Genomic DNA, 19,863 nt, shown 5'->3' with positions numbered 1-19,863 from the left:
AGTGTTTCTCAGCAGCGGCTGTCAAAGTAGTATCTGGTATAAAAGTAATGAAACAAATAAGCAAATCTGATTTTTGCTACCAAGATAACACCTTTAAGCTCTTGACACAAGTTTAGATGACATCCTTTGAATGTGACACAGTATAGCAGGTTTCTAAACGTACTCTGTGTAAAACAAAGCAAAACAAAATTTTTTCCTCACAAAACAGCAAAAATTTAGGATTCAGTTGGACCACAGTACAGTGTCTAGCAGCTAACCTCTAAAATTTTAATTACCAATTTTTCTGCTAGAAGTTTGACCACTGTCAAGGCATGAACAAACACCTGCCAAAGCCTCCCTCTCTCCCCAGAACTCACAGAAATGATGGTAGGCAGCCTTGCAACTACACATGCATAAGAAAAAATTTTGTTTATGACCGTGGTGTTTGCCAGTAGTCTATCATCAGCTGTTCATCCTGCATTAGTGTAGTATTTGAGTAAATCCAGCCCAGAGCTGGATTAATTTATTAAAGGAAAATCTTTTGAATTAAACTTTTTTTGGCCACAGAAGAACAGAGACTTTTGTTACAGAACAGAGATATTTATTGGGTAAAATAAAGTTCTTGCTTGTTAGTCTTCTGTGCTTCCTTGTAGAGACAAAAAATACACAAATTATCTCATTGCTGTTCTCAGAAATTTAATAATCTGGCCTCATTGGTGAGCTTGCTCTGTAGTATTCAACAGACAAGAGCTGTTGATGTACAGAATAAAATAAAATGGCAAAATCACTGTGGAATCCTTTCTAATCTAAGAACCATTGCTGTGGGCAGTAACAAGCTGCAGTTTCTAGCACATCTCAGTGCTCTTCATCTAGACACACCAGAGAGTCATTAATATATCAGTTTAAATTCCACTACATAATAGAGTTTGGGGGTCTCACGTGAGAGCCTTAGATGTCCTAATTAAGAGCCTTATATGTTCCAACTAAAAAAATAAAATAAAAACTGCACTCTCTCTCATAATTCGAGACAAGCATCCACTGTAGTAAACACAAGATGGGTGGACTCTTCCAGCAAAAAGTGCAGTGCTCTCTTACAACAGAATAGGCGTTTCCAACATGAGTGATCTTATCTTAAAGGCACCCTTGTATTTCTTTCATTTGGCCCTTATGGTGACCAGCCCTGGTCCACATTTCAGAAAATGTCTTAATCTGGTCATTCATCACATGAGCAGGGGAAGGTTGAATCACTCCACCTTGCAACATTGCAACACTGAGAAACACAATGGCAGATTATGCTTTGTTCTCAATGCAGAATTCAGGCTGAAGAGATTCAGTCTTTCAAGAAAACCTGGCCACAGAGCTCAAAACAATCTTAATCTTATTTCATGTCGTTGTAAGACTGCGCTGAATTGTACACATGAAATAAAACTCATAAGTGTAGCTTTTTGTTTGAGACTTTGCCTGGCAACCCATATTATTATTTCATGTCTCTGTTTTTGCACTTGAAGCTCAGGTAAGGAAATGGCCTTTAAGGGAAAAACTTCTGTAAGGTTCATGATTATCTAGATATGAAGAAACTTTTTTCTATATCAGCACTAGTAGTCTGTAGTATGAAGTGAATATGGTCGGCAGGTTTTGAAACACAGAGCACACTCATTCCCTCTGCCAGGGTGCAGCATTTTTTAGGTAAAGTCTTTAAGGGAGTCTCAGGGAATGTTCATCTCAGTTCCACAACCTGTAAAAACAGAAGAGGACATCAGCAATAGGGAGCTTGTTGGTTTGGGCTACTGGTATATTCTGAACTGCAGAGCTGATCTCTAGAAGGAAGGAAAGATGAGTTGTGAGATGAGTTGCCTGTGAGCTTAGAATCAGGGCTGGGTAAGTTTCAGGAAAGAACTGAGGTGACGATTTCTCATAATTTAAACAATTTTCATTGAGATTTCATTTGATCTGAACATGGAAAACAACTAAGAATAACTTGACTGTACCATTAATTCTCATTCCCCAAAAGGTTTTTCATCACTAATTTTAGAAAATAAAATTATTTAAATTAATTCATCTGCTTCCTTTGAGTAATGCTGAAATTTGAAGAAATCATAAGCACTATCAAAAGGAAAAGTTATACTGTTTGAGTAAAGTATGCTATATAAAAACACAGATTCCATACATTGCAAATATACATGCTTCAGTAGTCATGTAAGGAGAAACGCCATAGTGTTCTGTCTTCCTCAAAGAGACCTGAAAACTAGGTAGGGCTTATTTTGCTCTATCTATCTCTGGTATGTCGGGGCAAAATAATGTTGTCATACATACTACACCTACATACAGACACCTGCATACATACAGCAACCTACACCACACCGATGCTTTCAGATTTGAGCTTCAAACTGAAGTTAATTTCAGTTGTGCATTTAAGCAGCATTTGTCAATTGACTTTTTAAAAGATGCATTAATGGAATTTGGCAATAAAATGGCACATAACATGAAAAGATTTTAAACAGACAAATTGTACTGTATATTCTATTGTAGAAGAAATGTAAACTTGAGAGAAGCTTACTCCTGAGAAGAGACTCTCATTATTAATTATTCAAAAAAGAAGAGTAAGCAATACTGACAATACCATACATTTTTGTATAAATATACTTTTTCTTCATTTCTAACTGCTAAAAAGCAAACTTGTATGCCACTTAGCAGTTAGTTACAGAAATTTTTCTAGTTACTTTAGTATAAAGTAAAAGCAAATCACAATGCCTTTAAACTGAAAACCTGATCAGAGGCTATATCACATCTGTGTGATGCTGTGTGCTCTTTATTGTACTCTGGCCTTCCAGATTGAAAATGCAAAATCAAATTCTTCATAGCCTACAAGGAGTGAGATTTCCAAAGATGTGTAAGTCATTTGAAGATTTACAGTCAATAAAATTTGTATGACATAACCTGTACATGCATGGGTGTAAACAAGCATGTTTACAACCCTGCACGTCGGCCCAGACAAACACAGGTCAGATGCAGCCCAGAAGCCAGGTAGGAACATTAGCATTACACTGTATTTGACCTAATATATTCTGTTAGCACAGACAAGTAGCCTTGGCCCACGACAGCCCAACATGATGCATGTTTGTTCAACCACAAGCACAGGCAGAGAAAGAAACTATCTGCATATATCTGTGTCAGCACATACAATCAGCACTTCTGAAAACCCTACCTAAGGCTTACACAGCTCCCACTTATCTTTCAAAATGCATGCCCACGTGGTGCTTAAGTGCCTCCCCAGGCTCCTGTATGCCCTTTGTCCAGCAGTGAAGTTATTCTGTAGGGGTGAACGTACTCTTAGCTCTCACCAGACCTGCCATCAGTAGGGAAGGAGGCCAATGGCAGCTATAAGTGGGCTGTGGACAATCCAGCATTAGACTCACCCAGCATGCTCCAAGTTTGGGGTTATACAAGGTTTCCATCTGTCCAAAAGAATCTTCAGTAGGTTGTTATAACAATAACAATAATAATTTGTAAAAAGAATGTTGGCAAGTAATTTAGGCATTTATCATAATTCATAAAAATGAAAAAAACCCCATACAGATAATTCAGTAAAGGGATGTTTTTCTTACACAGCATTTGTCAAGAAACAGATACAAGGCCATGAAACAGGCCATGCATTAGAGATCAATGTTCACCTCTGTTTGAATGGCTACTAAAAGGCTTATATACTGCACAGCAGTGAATGAAACCTTAGTAGAGGACTTCTAACTTTTCCTGCCCTGCTCAAGAATTGTCCAGCCTTACGTTTAAAAAACATTCAGCCATAAAGAAAGCACTCCTTTCTGTTAAATCAATCTACACTCAAGATCTGAGATGAAGGCACAAAATGGTACAGTGTAAATTGCTCTAGCATAAGGCGCTAAGTAGGGAAGTATGAATGGTCTTGGTTGTGATTTTGTGGCCCGGCACAGATACCATTCTATTAAACAGACCAGTTTCTCAGCTTATGGTTATTGTTCTGAGATAATATGATATGACAAGTCCAGATGTTTGAAACTGTTGCAGCAATCACAGACTGGGAGCAATAAATCACGATAAAGGACATATTTAATTCAAATTATAGTGGATTTGGCACTGTGAGAGGTATGGAATTTCTAGCTGAGTATACTACAGAAACCATTACATGCTCTAGGGAACTTTGGAAGTGAACTAGTGCAAGGCAGAGGACATTGTTATAAAGCTGGAATTCTTTCTATCTGTTAATCAGCAATCTCTGTATTGCATTGCTATCGCATGTTGTATTACTCTAGATTTGCCTAGTCTTGAAATAATTAGCAGAAAAATTCTTTATGAAAAATTCACCAGTGTCATGTAGACTCAAGCTCTTTTCATCCCATTTTGAATTTCAGAAATCCATGTAGCATGAACCTTTGAGAGCATGATGTGGACACAAGACCAAAGACATTATATGTTGCCCTAGAAAAAACTTTTCTAGAGAATGTTATGCATCTATTTCATATTCAGCCACCTTTTATGTCAAGTTAATCCATGAAGACCATCCATCCATGTTACCATTGACCTAAGTATATTTTATATAACTATGCACTGTGGGACCAGAAGACAATTCAAGTTTCTTTGATATTAAGGCTGTAGAGCCATAAAAGTGAGCTGCTTGTGTTTTCTCCTGATTAAGGGGAATTTTCAGTGCCACTGCTAGGACATATGACTGTTCTTATATATACACCTGTATATGTGTATCTATATATGTCTGTCCTGAGGGCTGTCAGAAATAAGGGTTTACTGAAATGCCTGAGCCACATGCATGCCAGGAGACATGAGAAAGGAGTTTTATTTTTACGGCGATGATCCTGCCAACAATCATATTCAGGATCTGCACTATTTTAGCTTCTTCATTCCCAACAGATGAAAGGCTTAGTTCTATCATACAGCTAGGATGGTTAGCAGCATTATTTTACAGACTTGTTTGTATTATTCTTCCATCTGGAGGGATGGGTATTATTCTAGAGTGAGACTAGACCTGTTCCATTATCTTTAGAACTGAAAAAAAATCTCATTGGACCACATCTCCCTGCCCTCATCTCCTTCCTCTGTGTATGAAACGGTGTTTCCTCCTATAAATTACCCTTCTCGTTCACTAATTATAAAGTACAGGAAAGACAGTGAATTGCAGAATGGTGAATCCAGTTAATTATTCTGCACAGCTTCTTAGCTGCAAACAGGTCGGCTGATATTTTTAAAGCACTGGTGCATAAGGCCTTAATGCAGATCATTCAGAAGAGCGCTGATATTTACCTGGCTCAGAATCAAATTGTTCTGTTTTCTTCAGTGATGAGCAAATCAGGCACCATCACAGGCCTCTGTCTTACCTCAGTTCCTTCAGTACCTTGTAAAAGGTTTGACATCAAGGACTGTTTTAGCAATAGAGAAAGCATTCTTTGGTATTTGGAGTTATCCCAGGGGATGCATTCTCTATCAACATTTTCTTCGTAAAGCAGCGCAAATATTCAAATCATCAGTGGCATTCATTCCCTAGCCACTATCAAAAGAGCCTAGCTTGAGTTTAGCTTCTGTTCCAAAATTTGAATCATTACATTAAAATATTGCTTAAAAATGGAGACTGACTCCCTGAAATACTCTGCCAGTTTGACAGTGAATCATTGATAATTTCTCACCGAGGCAGTTGTGCAATAAAAACTGTAAGGAAAACATTATACAGACCTGACTTCTCTAGCTTAATTCCAAGAATTGACGTGACAATACAGAAGTTGTTCTAAGCTCAAGATACATCATATCTACAGCTCCATTAGGCAATTTCCCTTTTAAAAAACAGAAAATAGATACATTTACTATAATGTATTTTTTACAAATCCATGTTGTTTATCAATTTATTATTCTCCCTGTTGTTACTAAGTAATAATTTTTTTCAGCATCTCTCTTGGAATCCATGCTTACAAATGCCTGGCATTTCCTTTTTTAAATCATCCAGATTTTCAAAGATAATTATTCACTCTTCATAGACCAGTGTTATTATTGACTTAGGTATGCTGCACTAATTTTCATTAGGCCCATGCAATGTGACCACATTTATTTTATCTAGGCATCCTTCTACCTGTTACTTCTGTATTCAGGATTATTGTTCTGTCTCCTTTTAAAAATACATATATCATAAATTTTTAAACTACATACAATGCCTGAAAATGGAAACAGAGAAATCATTCACCACTTTTTCAGTATCAACTGCAGTTTGCACTCCTGCCCTTGTAAATGAGCATTCCTTTTTCTTCCTCTTATAATGAATTTCTAGAAATTTGTCACATCCTTCACTGTTCCTTATCTTTACTTTCTGTGGAAATAGTTTACTATTATACTGTTATGACAGCTGCTTTTGTTAGATGACAGCCCTTCTTCACTCCCTTCTCTGTCAGTTTGCCTTCCCAAAGACCTTTACATATCAGCTTCTCATGTTTTCTGAAGGGTGATTTCTCAGGTAGTTTTTTCAGAAATATATTTTCTTATCATTTCCTTACTTTTGGAATAATAAACTATTTCACTGTATAATCACTTCCACTTAGATTATCACCAGTCGGTTCCTAAAGGAGCGATCCCACTATTGAAATTAGCATCAGCATCATCTGCAGTACTATGCAGCCCATGAGGTGCATCATTAAGCTCTATGAAATTATTCAATAGGGAAGAATAAAGTACCTTGTATCATCTTGAAGTTGTAGAAACAGTATCAACCTAAAGTGCAAAATATTTCTATGAGCAGTTCGTATATTGCATTCTTCTTACCAAACTGTGAAACTTGGTATTCCTCAGAAATTCACCAAGTTAAACATAACGAACGAGATGAAGCTCAGTCTCCCCTCTGATATCCCCTGACTTATACCTCAATGCAACTTCATGAGTGTTCCTTCTCTTCTCATCCTTCCCACTGTTTATGAACAGTATGGATGGAAAGGGAATTTAAAAAACAAAGAGACTCTACAGCCACTGAAGCACTAATTTTTACAGAAAGGTATGACTAGGAGCTCAGTCTCTCTCAGTCTCCACAGCAAGGCTGGCTATTTTATCACCTTGCTATCTGTAAGGAATGGCATACACTAGCCATCGGAGAAAATCAGAAGTCATATCCAAGTCCAGATGGCCATATTTCCACACCCATGGCTTACTAGTTCTGTCATATCAAGAGCTACCATTTCCTCTTTTATCAGGGAAAAGCCACCTTCTGACTGACAGTTCAAGGATCATAACTTCAGCAGCAAAAGATTTTCTTATTCTTTCCTCTACTCTTAGCCACTCTCCTCCTGCATACCTCATGTTGCCTTTAGCAGCACTTCTGAGACATAGGCTGAGCAAAGCTGTGAAAATAACACAACATCCCACTCACTGCCCCCATTTTGCCCTAGGCTACAGGTTTCTTCATATCTCTTTTCTGATTGGCAAGCTAATTCCAACTGGAGAGATAACTATGCCCTTGATTAACCCTTTCTGGGCTAATTAGGTGGAGTATGTGCATTGATGTGGGCATGTAAATAGATACCTACCTATCTCAGGAGATAGGTAGACTCCTATAGATATCCACAGATAAAGAAAGGAGACTTATGCACCTTTTGTATTGCATAACTCCCCCTTGAATGCCAAAGTATTCTGCATTCTGAAATCAGCTCTACCACACAGCACTCACCGATGATAACTGTTTAGAGAGAGCCTTGTTTTACTGTCCTCTGCCATTTGTACAGTTATGTGGGGATGAGTTTTTCATTCTGCTTTGTGAGGTTGTTCCTTTTGCAAAGCTCTATATACATGTGGTCACTCTGGTGCTTTAACATCGTAATGTTGTATCTGCTATACTTTTCTAATACTTCAGCATGAAACACATCAGAATTTGATGTTTCTGACAGGAATTAGAGAATATAATGGAAGCAAACCAAACAACGCTCTTTTAAAATGTTGCTAAATAGACATTATTTGTTATGGACTGAAATGTTGCTGACAGGCTACTGTTAAATCAGTTTCTCTGTACCTCCCTGAAATCACAGTCTCTCTGACTGTAGATATGTTCCCCTGGGGTGTAGACATGTTTCCTAGCTTCTTTCTTTGCAAATGTGAATTCAATATTCATAACCCTAATGATTTGATTTGTCCTGCAGCTCAGCAATGTAAGATGCAGTCATCTGCATTCGCAGCTGTCTTCCTTTGGGATGCAAAATGGATGGATTCACCCTGTTCAGAATATACTTTTCTTCTTCCAGATGTGCATGTCATTACACAGTTTCATTAGGACTCTTTTAGACTTGAATAGACTTCTAGTTTCAACCCTTCTGACAAATATCCTTGACAAGCATTCTTTCAGGCATCAAAGACAGCCAGAGGAAAGCCTGAGCAGGTTAAATATGACCATTGGGTTTTGGAGACAAAACTGAGGGTGGATAAGGGCTCACATGGTGTTACCTTTAGTCTTTCTGGTCAAGGGTAAGAGCCCAGGAAGGAGCAGATGCATTCAGCTGCCAATGAATGCACAGCTACACAGCTCACGTGACCAGCAAAGATACGTCTTCTTTGATTGCACTGCTATGCTTGAGAAAGGATGAGGCTTTCCAAAGGTGTTTGTACACTAATGCGCAGAGCCTGGGCAACAAGAAGAACTGCAAGTCCAGGCCAGTTGTGGGGCTACCACATGAGCAAAATCTGGTAGAGCTGATGGGGTAGTGCACAAACTAGGACAAGGTCATGGATAGGCAAAGACTGAGAAGGACAGGCAGCGAACAATAGGAGGGGGAGTCAAGCTCTTATATCAAGGAGCTGCAGTAAGAAAGTGAAGATGTGTCTGTTGTGAGCCTCAGTCAAGATCAAGAGCAAGAAGGAACACAGGATCACAAGGTCTGTTATACATTACTTGATCAAGAGGGAGAGCATGAAGCTTTCTACAAATAACTAGCAGAAGTCTCCCAGTCACAGGCTTTCATCTTTATAGATGATTCCACCCATACAGCCATGTACTGGGAGAGCAACAGCATTTTTTTGATGACATTTTCATGGCAGTTTTACAACATAAATGCTAGAGGGAACAAGATGGGTGATACTCCAGTTGTCCTGTTGCTCAAAACAGCAAACTGGTGACAAATGCAAAGAGGAGGCTGAGAGGAATCTAAATGCAACTTACGGCTACTTGAAGGGAGTTACAAAGTTGATGGAGATGAACTTTTTGCTAGTCGCAACTGGTAAATCTCAAGAAAATAGGCACAAACTGTGATTTAGGAGGTTCAGACCGGATAGTAGAAAGAATGTTTTCACCAGGAAGGTAATGCATCACTGGAACAATTAACCAGAGAGGTGATGAAATCCTCTGTCTTAGAGGTTTTCAAGACTTGAGTAGATAAAGCCATGGCTGATCTGATTGCTTTGGCAATAGTTCTGCTCCAGTGGGATGCTGGAGTAGAGACCTCCAGTGGTCCTTTCTAACCAACATTTCTGTGATTCTATAACTGTATGAATCTTGCATAACTTTGCTGATTTCTTCTGGAATTGTTATTTAAAAGTTTTTTCCTTTGTCCTTCAGCACATTCTATCCAAAACAGGTCATTAAGCATATCTGATCATTCAACTGCTCAGCCAAGTGAATGAGAACTGATGAATTAATTTCTGCTAAATTAATACCTCATCATTGTTCGCTTGGTTAAGAATAGAATTTTTTTTATCCTATTATTTTTTCTAGCTTTTTCAGAAAGTAGTTGCATCATAACAAAGTGAATTACATTACTAACACATTTTCCACATACCAAACCCAAACATTTTGCTACTGGGCTATACTTAGTCTAGTTACATTAACGATCGATGTGAAGAGTGTATTTCTTTTTGCTGTTCCATTATAGTAGGGACTGTTTCTGCACAGATGTGTTGGACAGTGCTTTTCCCTAGGGAAGCCAGAGGTTTTTTTATATTAGGCAAAATCAGAAATGTATTTAGAAAATAAGAAAAGATAAATATATGTGGATTATATTGTGCAGAAAGGACAAGTCTGGAGCCTTTTTTCTCACTTTGCTTTACATCAAGGACATAATACTGCAGACTAATCCTCATTAGTAATCTTAAGAAAGCAGAGGAGATGACTTATTCACAGTAAGCCAGTAGTATTGCCCTGAAAAGAATGTCATCTCACAGATGCATTTCCAAAATATAATTACGGGTACTTGTAACCTCATGCTACTGCTAGAGACCATGGATCTATCTTTTGAAGTAGAGACATCCATGAGGTTGAAGTGACAGCCTTTAAGGCAATTTAGCTGTGAAAGAGCATGCTAAAGTCTGCCTAGCACAGACTGTATAGAGGAAGTGTAAGTGGTGTATATTCTGTCATGGAAGCACCAGCAGTTTATCTGGTGGCTTAACTAACCAATGTTTCTGGTGTGGTATGTCCACTATGCAGGAAATTCCAGCTCACTGAGGCCGATACCAATGTTGTTATTGCATCAGATGTGTAAAAGGAGCAACTGTTTATATGTTGTTCTGCATAAAAGAAAACGGTCTACATATTGAGTAGCAGCATGGACAGATTGTTCAAAAATTAAGGAAATAGAGAACGGGTGGGTTTTCTTGAAAGACAAACATAGGTACTGATTTAGAATCATTACTTAAGTGGGTCTCAAATTTACAAAATGTGTGCAAAAATCAGGAAAGCACTGGAAAGTGGATAAATCTTGGCCCTTTAAATTACTTTCAGTAGGAAACTCCAATCTTATTAATCAAACTAGAAAGCACACACTTCACCTGAAAAATATGAGAATAAACAAGGAGCACCACAAATTAAATACATGTGGAAGCAGCTTTCAGTTAAAGTTTATTATTCTCCTGCATTCCAAATATCTTCTGCATCACAACCTGGGATCAATAGACAACAAAACCTTACTAATAATTTTCTTCCTTAACCTCCACTTCAGAACTAGGTGTTGTGCAGAGGATCACTATCAAACAGCGAAACTGCAGAAATTATTCATATGGACACATTTATTACAGTGGACTATGATTTTTCTTGCATGTACTAATTAGTCTCCACTTTCCTGCCACCAAATGTGCAGTTCCTATCAAAGTTGATAATAAATGCAGATGTTCAGGCTTTTTAAAACTCAGCTTGTCTTATCTTAGATGTTTCTGTTTACCTCCACTATAGTAATTAAGGCTAGATCCTCAAAGATATTCAGGCACCAACATGAAACTGATGGAACGTCAGTGTCTAAATATTTTTGCAGATTTTATTCTAAAGGTAAGCCCACGTTTCAAGAACATCTGTGCTTCCAGAAGTCATTTGACTCCCCACTTTCAGCCTACCAGCACTAATAAGCCATTCAAACATTCCTAGGAGGGAAAAAGAACATCAAAGAATTCATTTTTTGGAGGCCAGTACAACCCAATGTTTTAATACTGCATTATTAGTAAGAGAATAGTTTTCAGAACTTGGAAATTCCCTCGGGAAATTCTGGTACGTTTACCTTAGCTTTTGGATTGAAATGGGTCTTGTCATTCATTAAGACTTGCTGTCATATTTAATTTGAACACATTTGAAAGAGCTTACCCCACCAACACCACTTACTGGCTTTGAAATGAGCGGATGTGTGTACATCTAATTTATGATGGTAAATGAGTTTCACCTAACTGATTGCTGCTCCTACATAAGGGCCTCTAGGTTGGTGTGTACAATGCTGCAGGGGCAGATGTGTCTCATTGTTGCATGAACATGTACTGCATTGACTCGTGTTAACAAGCAGGCAAAAGTTTCCTTTGCCTCTCCCAGTAAGTCTGTATTTCATGATAGCCCCTCCTCAGAATTTATTTCTCTCTATTTGATAGTCCCACCTTCTCAACCATGCTACTCCAGTCTTTCTCATTCATTCACTGGTTCCACCACAGCAAAACACTTGGACAAGAAGGCTTTTCTCCTTTTTAAGGTCTGTGTGTACAACTTACATGTCTGTCCAGGACAGCTGAAGATAATGAGGAGTTACAAATTGAACTGTAAGATATTGTGGTGGGTTTGACCTTGGCTGGATGCAAGGTGCCCATCAAAGCCACTCTATCACTTCCCCTTCTCATCTGGACAGGGGAAGAAAACACAACAAAAGGTTCATGGATTGGGATAAGGACAGGGAGATCACTCACCAATTACCGTCATGAGCAAAACAGACTCAACTTGGGGAAATTAATTTTATTTATTACCAATCAAATCAGAGTAGGGTAATGAGAAATAAAACCAAATCTTAAAAACACCTTCCCCCCACCCCTCCCTTCTCCCCAGGCTTAACTTCACTCCTGATTTTCTCTACCTCCTCCCCCCAGCAGCACAGGGGGACAGGGAATGGGGGTTGAGGTTAGTCCATTACACGTTGCCTTTGCCGCTCCTTCCTCCTCAGGGGGAGGACTCCTCACACTCTTCCCCTGCTCCAGCATGGGGTTCCTCCTATGGGAGGCAGTCCTCCACAAACTTCTCCAACGTGGGTCCTTCCCACATGCTACAGTTCTTCATGAACTTGTCCAGAGTTGGTCCTTTCCACAGGGTGCAGTCCTTCAGGAACAGACTGCTCCCATGTGGGTCCCCCATGGGCTACAAGTCCTGCCAGCAAACCTGCTCCAGCATGGGCTCCTCTCTCCATGGGTCCACAGGTCCTGCCAAGAGCCTGCTCCAGCGTGGGCCTCCCATGGGGTCACAGCTTCCTTCAGGCATCCACCTGCTCCCGTGTGGGGTCCCCACGAGCTGCAGGTGGATATCTGCTCCACCATGAACCTCCATGGGCTGCAGGGGGACAGCCTGCCTCACCATGGTCTTCACCACGGGCTGCAGGGGAATCTCTGCTCCAGCGCCTGGAGCACCTCCTCCCTCCTCCTTCACTGACCTTGGTGTCTGCAGAGTTGTTTCTCTCACATATTTCTCAGTCCTCTTCCCCAGCTTCTGCTCCACAGAAGTTTTTCCCCTTCTTAAATATGTTAACCCAGAGGCGCTACCACTGTCACTGATGGGCTCAGCCTTGGCCAGCAGTGGGTCCATCTTGGAGTCGGCTGGCATTGGCTCTATCGGACATAGGGGAAGCTTCTAGCAGCTTCTCACAGAAGCCACCCCTGTAGCCTCCCCACCAAAACCTTGCCACTCCAACCCAATGCAGATATACCCCACACCAGTTGTGTGACTGGGACAAATTCTGCAAGTTCTGATTTGGGCAGATCTCAATGGGAAATTTGCCTCCATGGACTGCAGAATATTACTCACAATAAACGCAAGGTTTCTTTAATTTACAAATAAAGGTATCTGACTTTTTTAAGGTGATGACATTTCACTTGGCCCATGGAGGGCATTTCTACAGCCGTAAGTCCTGTATGTTTGCCAGTCAGATGGCTCAAATCATCTCTCAGAATTGCGTTCAGCTTAACATTATTTTGAGACAAGTACTTTTGGAAAAGCTGAGAAGACCTAACTGAATACAGCTTTCTTAAAAATCTCTCACACCATCTGCACACTTTCTCATCTCTTGAACCAGGATAGCAAACACTACAGAGGAAATTCTTTGTTGATGACAAAGGTGCAGTAGCTTTCCCACTTCCTGCGCCTCCTCCGTCATCCCCTATAGGTTGATCTTTACATCAGGTGTAATACATTAATTTAGTCTCCCTTTAGCTCTGCTAACCTCACTGTCTCACTTTTTGGGAAAAACTTCAGCAGCTACAGCTGCCACATTTTTGTATGTTTGGTTTTAAACATCCAACTACATTAATATTTCCTGGAACCTCTCTTTAAGTGTCCGAACTTCTTAAATATTTGCGTAGTAAAAAGTGCTATCACTCATTACTACAAAAGGTTTTGTTATCTGCCAAAGAATTCAGAACTTTGTGCAAGCTGGGAAAAATTTATGTGAAGACGGGAAATGATTAATAAAATATCACTGAGAATAATTGAGATATATTTCCAATATTCATCAAAAAATGTTTGATCATTCTTATGTTTTGGGGTTTTTATGAGTCATAACCTTTCCTATGCAGAATATGACCTTTAAGTAGTCTTTTCTTGGATGGGTACAATCACAGACAAGAATTTCATAACAGATAAGTATATTATACTGAGTTTCCACTGATCATTGTTCTAAGTCAATGAGATAAATAGGATGATGTAACATAATTTTCCTTAATTGAGCAACCACTAAGTTGTGTATTACTTTTACAATATGAGAGTATTTAGTTAACAGTTAGATCCTATTAGATACAATTGTTATCACAAGAAATCTTATCTCAATACTTGGTGTCATCACATGCAATGTCAGAAAGTATGAGCCGCAGAAGATATAGTAGTAGTATATATTATTGCTAACTCCAATTGCATGACTCCGGGACTAAAATTTTGGGGGGAAAACTGTTAATTTGATAGCTTTTGTTCACTCTTTAGTATTTTTGCCCTCTCCTAAGACGACCAGGACTAGAATATCACTGAATGAAAGCTGAGATTCTCCCATATGCAGCACATTTTGATATGGCACTGCATCTAACATCTGTAAAAAGGATCAGAAATTAGACGGAGTACATTCTAGGACAAAATATTGAATTTAAACTGAAAGAAAATCCCCAGACCAGAGTCACATTCCTGGTTGCTAGGTCATATCCTTATCAAGACGAAAACATCATTGGTTTTCAGGTGACAGTTTCTTACTTTTGCATTCAAAAGTCCAGAGTAGAAAAGACTCCATCTCAGTACATTTTTCATCTATTTCATTTGCACCTAGAAATGCGAAGCGAAACAATGTATACAAGACAAGACCATGCTAAGAGAAAAAGTTCACTGTTTGAGATCCCAGGTAAGTTCTGCTGTGTTCTTATTTTCTCTCTTGGTTTGTCATCACTAGCTGAGACAGATGAAAATGAGCAAGCATGAATTAGAAGTTTCTGGAATACGGAAAGTACAAAAAAGAGCAATTTTTACTATCTTCTAGTGATGCACACTTTGCAAATAATCTTGCGTTACCTCAATTGCCACATTACTTACAGAATTTACAATAGAAAAGAACTCAGAACAACACATCACACATTATTTGATGCTTATTTCCAGTAATACTAAGAGGTAATCATAACATTACCATGTGTGTCTCAGCATAATGAATTTTGGCTTGGACTAGGACATAACTTCAGTTAGACAGAGACGCACAAAATGTTGAAAATAAATCATGTGAGCAGCTGACAGAAACTGCTGCCAACCTACCTCACGTGTACTCTGAAACAGATCTGTGATAAAATAACAGCTACTACAGTAAACAAAAGGAGATATATCTACTACCTGCTATAAACAGAGGCATTTAAGCCTAAACGCGTAAAGCAACAATGTACTTCTTAGAACTTCCCTCCCAAGGAAAATTTGGCATGAGGAATAGAAAGGCATTCCTATATAGGGCTGGGTTTTAACAACAGACCTTGAAACACACATGACACCATTTACACAAATTCATTGTTATCACACCAGTAAAACCTGGGCTCAAAGGATGACACACACATGGCAGGAGATAGGGAGATAGTTATATACTGACTTCCCATGCCAAGCAGGAACACTTAAAAAGTTGCTTCTTTTTTACCTTCCATCTGGTACGGCAAACTCTGATTTATATTGGCCTTCTGGAAACAAGTGCAGGGAATAAACTCTGGGGCAAATACCAAAATTTCTTTGCATCTGTATGTCCTGAAAACTGGTCGAAGAACCTACGCCAAAACTCTTAATTGAAATGAAGCATTTTCAGTTAATTCTGTTTTGTGGTGAAATAAAACACTGACAACCAAAGACAAAGACAAGTAGTCTCCAGCAGAGACACTACCAACTTCTTACTGTGAAAAATCTAGACTCTGTAGCTTTATTAATCTTGCAAGCATATGTACGTGTAAACACACACACAGACAGAACTCTGTGAAAAAGCTGGAGGACAGCAACATATTAAATCTGTCATCACAAACCATGCTAGTTCATTCCTAACCCATTCATGACTAATAGAAGAAAAACAAACCAAATCCTAGCTTGATTACACAACCAGCGTTTCAGCCAGAACTCTATAATAAGGTGGCTTCAAACATCAGGCACATAAACTACATTTTCAGAGGAGGATCCTACATAAGGATATTAGTTTTGAAAAGAATAATTCACCTTACAAATTGCTAGTTTTCCATGAAATACACAACTAGTATCTTAGAAATAAAGATAGGAGTTCAGCTCCTTTTACATGATTACATTTGAATCTTTCTCAAGAAGAAAAGCTCAATTTTGGAAACATTTGCTAGCTTTACCTCAGTGGTGACAGAATAAGAGTGTGTTGATGTTAAAGCAGCTAAATTTTCCAGCTTCCCTAGGTCACAGATTGGAACATCTAAGCTGGAAGTCCAGTCTGAGAAACATGAGTCTATGAAATCTATAGGGAAAAGTAAGTAGATGAGAAGTGGTCCTAACACTAGCATCCGTTGCTCAAAACTGAAAAAAATCTGGACCACAGCTGCGGAAAATAGCTCAGTCCCATTTCACATAATGGCAGGTCTTCAGGGAATAAAAACCTGAAGGGTTATTCTGGCTGAGTTAAGAAGGGGACTCAAATAGACGATAGTAGAAGCAATGTGAGATGGGGATGTCTTACAAAGTAAATTACTATAGCTCAATTCAAATTTTAAATTCAGTCTAAAGTTATGGACTTTTTGGCCCTCCCTACTGTACTGTATGAATCCTGGTGTCCACAATGCCTGCATGCTGTGTTAATATTGAGACTGCACATGAAACATAAGAATTTTGAGTTCTATTTCTAACTTAATGGATAAATTCTCTCAGACCTCTCAAGTAGCATCTTGTAGGGGATTCATTTTGCCACATTGGAGTCTAAATTTTATTGTTTTATTGTTACTGTTGAGGTTTGTAATAATTTTGCTTTATACTTGCATGGCAATGGGGATTTATAACAGACAACAATTTGAGAAAGTTTACAGCTAGAGTTAGATGTAAGTCCCAATCTGGATCTAAATTCACATGCTCCAGAAAATGAGAGATGCTACTGTTCTTGTGAAATGGGTGTTAGCTGGGTTTCACTGTCCCCTTTAGGCCTTCCTAACTTCCATAATGTCTAAGTGTTGCAATACAAACAATATTTTCAAAATTTGTCACATATGAATTTGCGCTAAGGAAAAGAAGGCTCTTATAATGTCACCAAGGACTCTTCTGTCATCCTGGGAATTTTAAAGAAAAAAAATTCCCTGGAGAACCTGTGAAAGTAAAACAAATAGAAACAAAAATGTATTGGAAATTCCCTTACATGATGTTATTTTAAAGACTGACAAGTCCTGTATTTGGTATGGCAGAATCTTCACTGGAAAACCCTAGAATTGAATAAAGAATCCCACCCACAACTTTTCCCACTCTTTTGCTTTGTAGAGGTGCTGATGAAGAATAGCTGCATCAGCACACGGAACTAAAATTCAGGGTATCAAATTCTGCACATGGTTTTATCGCATATAGCTGTGTAACACCTGCTACAAATTACAAATTAATTTGAGTTTTCTTGCTTGTAAAGAGGGGACTATAATATATCTTACTTGCAAAGAGTGATACGATTCAGCACAATTAGATTCAAATTACAGTCAATAGCACCGTAAAGGAATAGTACCATACTATTCCTTTTAATAAGTATGAGTAGAAAAAAATTACATTGGGGTCACATCACTAAAGGACAATCTGGTGTTTATTACATGTAACTGCTAGCCTTGCAATGTGTGAGGGATGCATGTGAATATCAACACATCTGTAAAAGTTCAGCAGGTTGGATCTTTCTTCCTTGTCAGCATTTTTGAACTTAATTTTTATTGAATGCAATATGCTCTGTTTGGAAGGTAAAAGCTAACTGCTGTTGGGAAATAAATTCAAGATTAAAATCTTTATTGTTACCTCTGCCAGGAAGAAAGGTGGAGCTTCTTCTGGGCAGAACTTCCTGAAGAGCACTGCAGGTATTATTCAGTGGTGCTCTGCCACTGTCCTCTTCAGGAAGTGCCTGAAGGAGCTATTCCACCAACTAAGAGAGACTCCAAACATTAAAATTCTGACTCCTTCACCAAATCAGTGTTTCAGTCTGACTAACAGCTGTCTGTATCCTTCTTAAGTTGAAAGGAATCTATTTTACCTGAAGGTGTAACAGAGTGAAACGGAGGAAGTGTTGATATAACATATTATCTCCTTCATCATCTTTGACAAAAGTTCTGCATATTTAGAGGGTACCAGGGCATACAAAACTTTCTAATTTTGTATTCTGAAGTAGAAAAGTACTATTATTAGAATGCTATAATTAGACTATAATTAGAATTATCACAGTTGTAGCCCTTTATCATTAACCAGAACACCAATTCTCTTGTGATTTCTTTAAAGGACATTGTAGACCTTTTCCAGAAGGTTCCTCACTCAGGGCAGGGCTTCTGTATAGTCGGATCCATCTTGGCTCTTCTCTCTCTTAAATCCAGCCTCTTCCTACTGTTATATCAGTGTTGGATGTAACTAGGCAAAGGGGAGATCCTTGTTCACTGACCCTGTTCATTGATTTTTTTTCTCACAGTTTCTCAATGAATTGTTCAGGAAAAAAAATACAACTTTCTTAGAAGTGCCTAAGAGAATTGTAGAAATAAATTCTTACCAGTACTTTTATACTGTAACATAAAATTGGTAACTTGATAAATTGCAACATCAGTAGTTATTCAAAACTAGGTTCATCAGAATTCTTTTCCCCCATAAAAACACTGCAGTCAAAAAGCATTTTCAGCACTTCCTCTCTACCTCTCTAGCATCTTCCTTCCTTAGCTCAAAATGTTATTGCTCCCTTTGAGCACAGACCCCAAAGTCTTCATTTTCAGGTCTGTAAAATGCACTTAAAAATGGTTGCTTACATGGTAAAATGTCCTGAGACCAGTGGATAAAAGACTACTATGGACCCGCTATTACTACAAACTTTACTGCCTGGCTCATTGCATCCTTCTTTGTTCATCGCATGAACATTCCTCACAGAAGTTTTAACTAACATTTAAAATACACTTAATGGCTTTGTTAACAGACGTGTTCCATCTGACAGGATTTAGCCTGATTGAGTCTACCTACTGGCTGATGCACTTAAACCTCCTGTTCTGCGCACAGTCTGTGAGCCTACAATGCCTCATTGTTTGGCTCCTTATAGGTGATAATGAAATTGGCATTCAGTTCCCACTCCTGAATGGTTTCCATGAGACTTTGAAAAAGTTGTTTGCTACTCCTAGTATTATATAAGCATCTTAGTTTCAGCATGCATAAAGACATGTTCTTGTCAAATACTTTATCTCCAGGATTGTATTAATAACTAAACATGAGTCATGCTGGGCATCAGACATGTTTGGTTTTATACATGATATACAGTTAGGGCTTATTCTAAAAACCAAAGTTAAATCTGTTAGCTAAATGCATTGTCAATGCATTACCCTATGACTTGGGCAGCCCTTCATTTACTATGCAAGTGGCCCTGATGCACTTCTGTCTATACACAAGCTAACATTACCCTGGAAACTGAAGAGAGGATCACAAGCAGATTGCATTACCTGATAGAAATCTTGCCTTGTCCAGCTAAGCTTTAAATTAAGATTTTAAAACTGCATTATCAATGCTTAATAAGCCAGGCTGCAAAGCACTGATCTTTCTGACCCCAGTCCAGCAAAATACTGAATCACATGCTTAACCTTAAGGACACAAGTAGTCCCATAGATTTCAGTGGAATTAAGTAAGTGGTTTAATGCCTACCTCTATCAGTAGCACCGTTCAGCACTTTGCAAATTCAGTCACCAAAGGAAGCTCATATGCACTGAGCAAGGGATACAATGAGCTTGAGC

This window comes from Ciconia boyciana, chromosome 6 (assembly GCF_034638445.1).
Source record: "Ciconia boyciana chromosome 6, ASM3463844v1, whole genome shotgun sequence".
In the NCBI taxonomy this organism is placed as follows: domain Eukaryota; kingdom Metazoa; phylum Chordata; class Aves; order Ciconiiformes; family Ciconiidae; genus Ciconia; species Ciconia boyciana.
Note: the sequence above shows the minus strand (reverse complement) of the source record.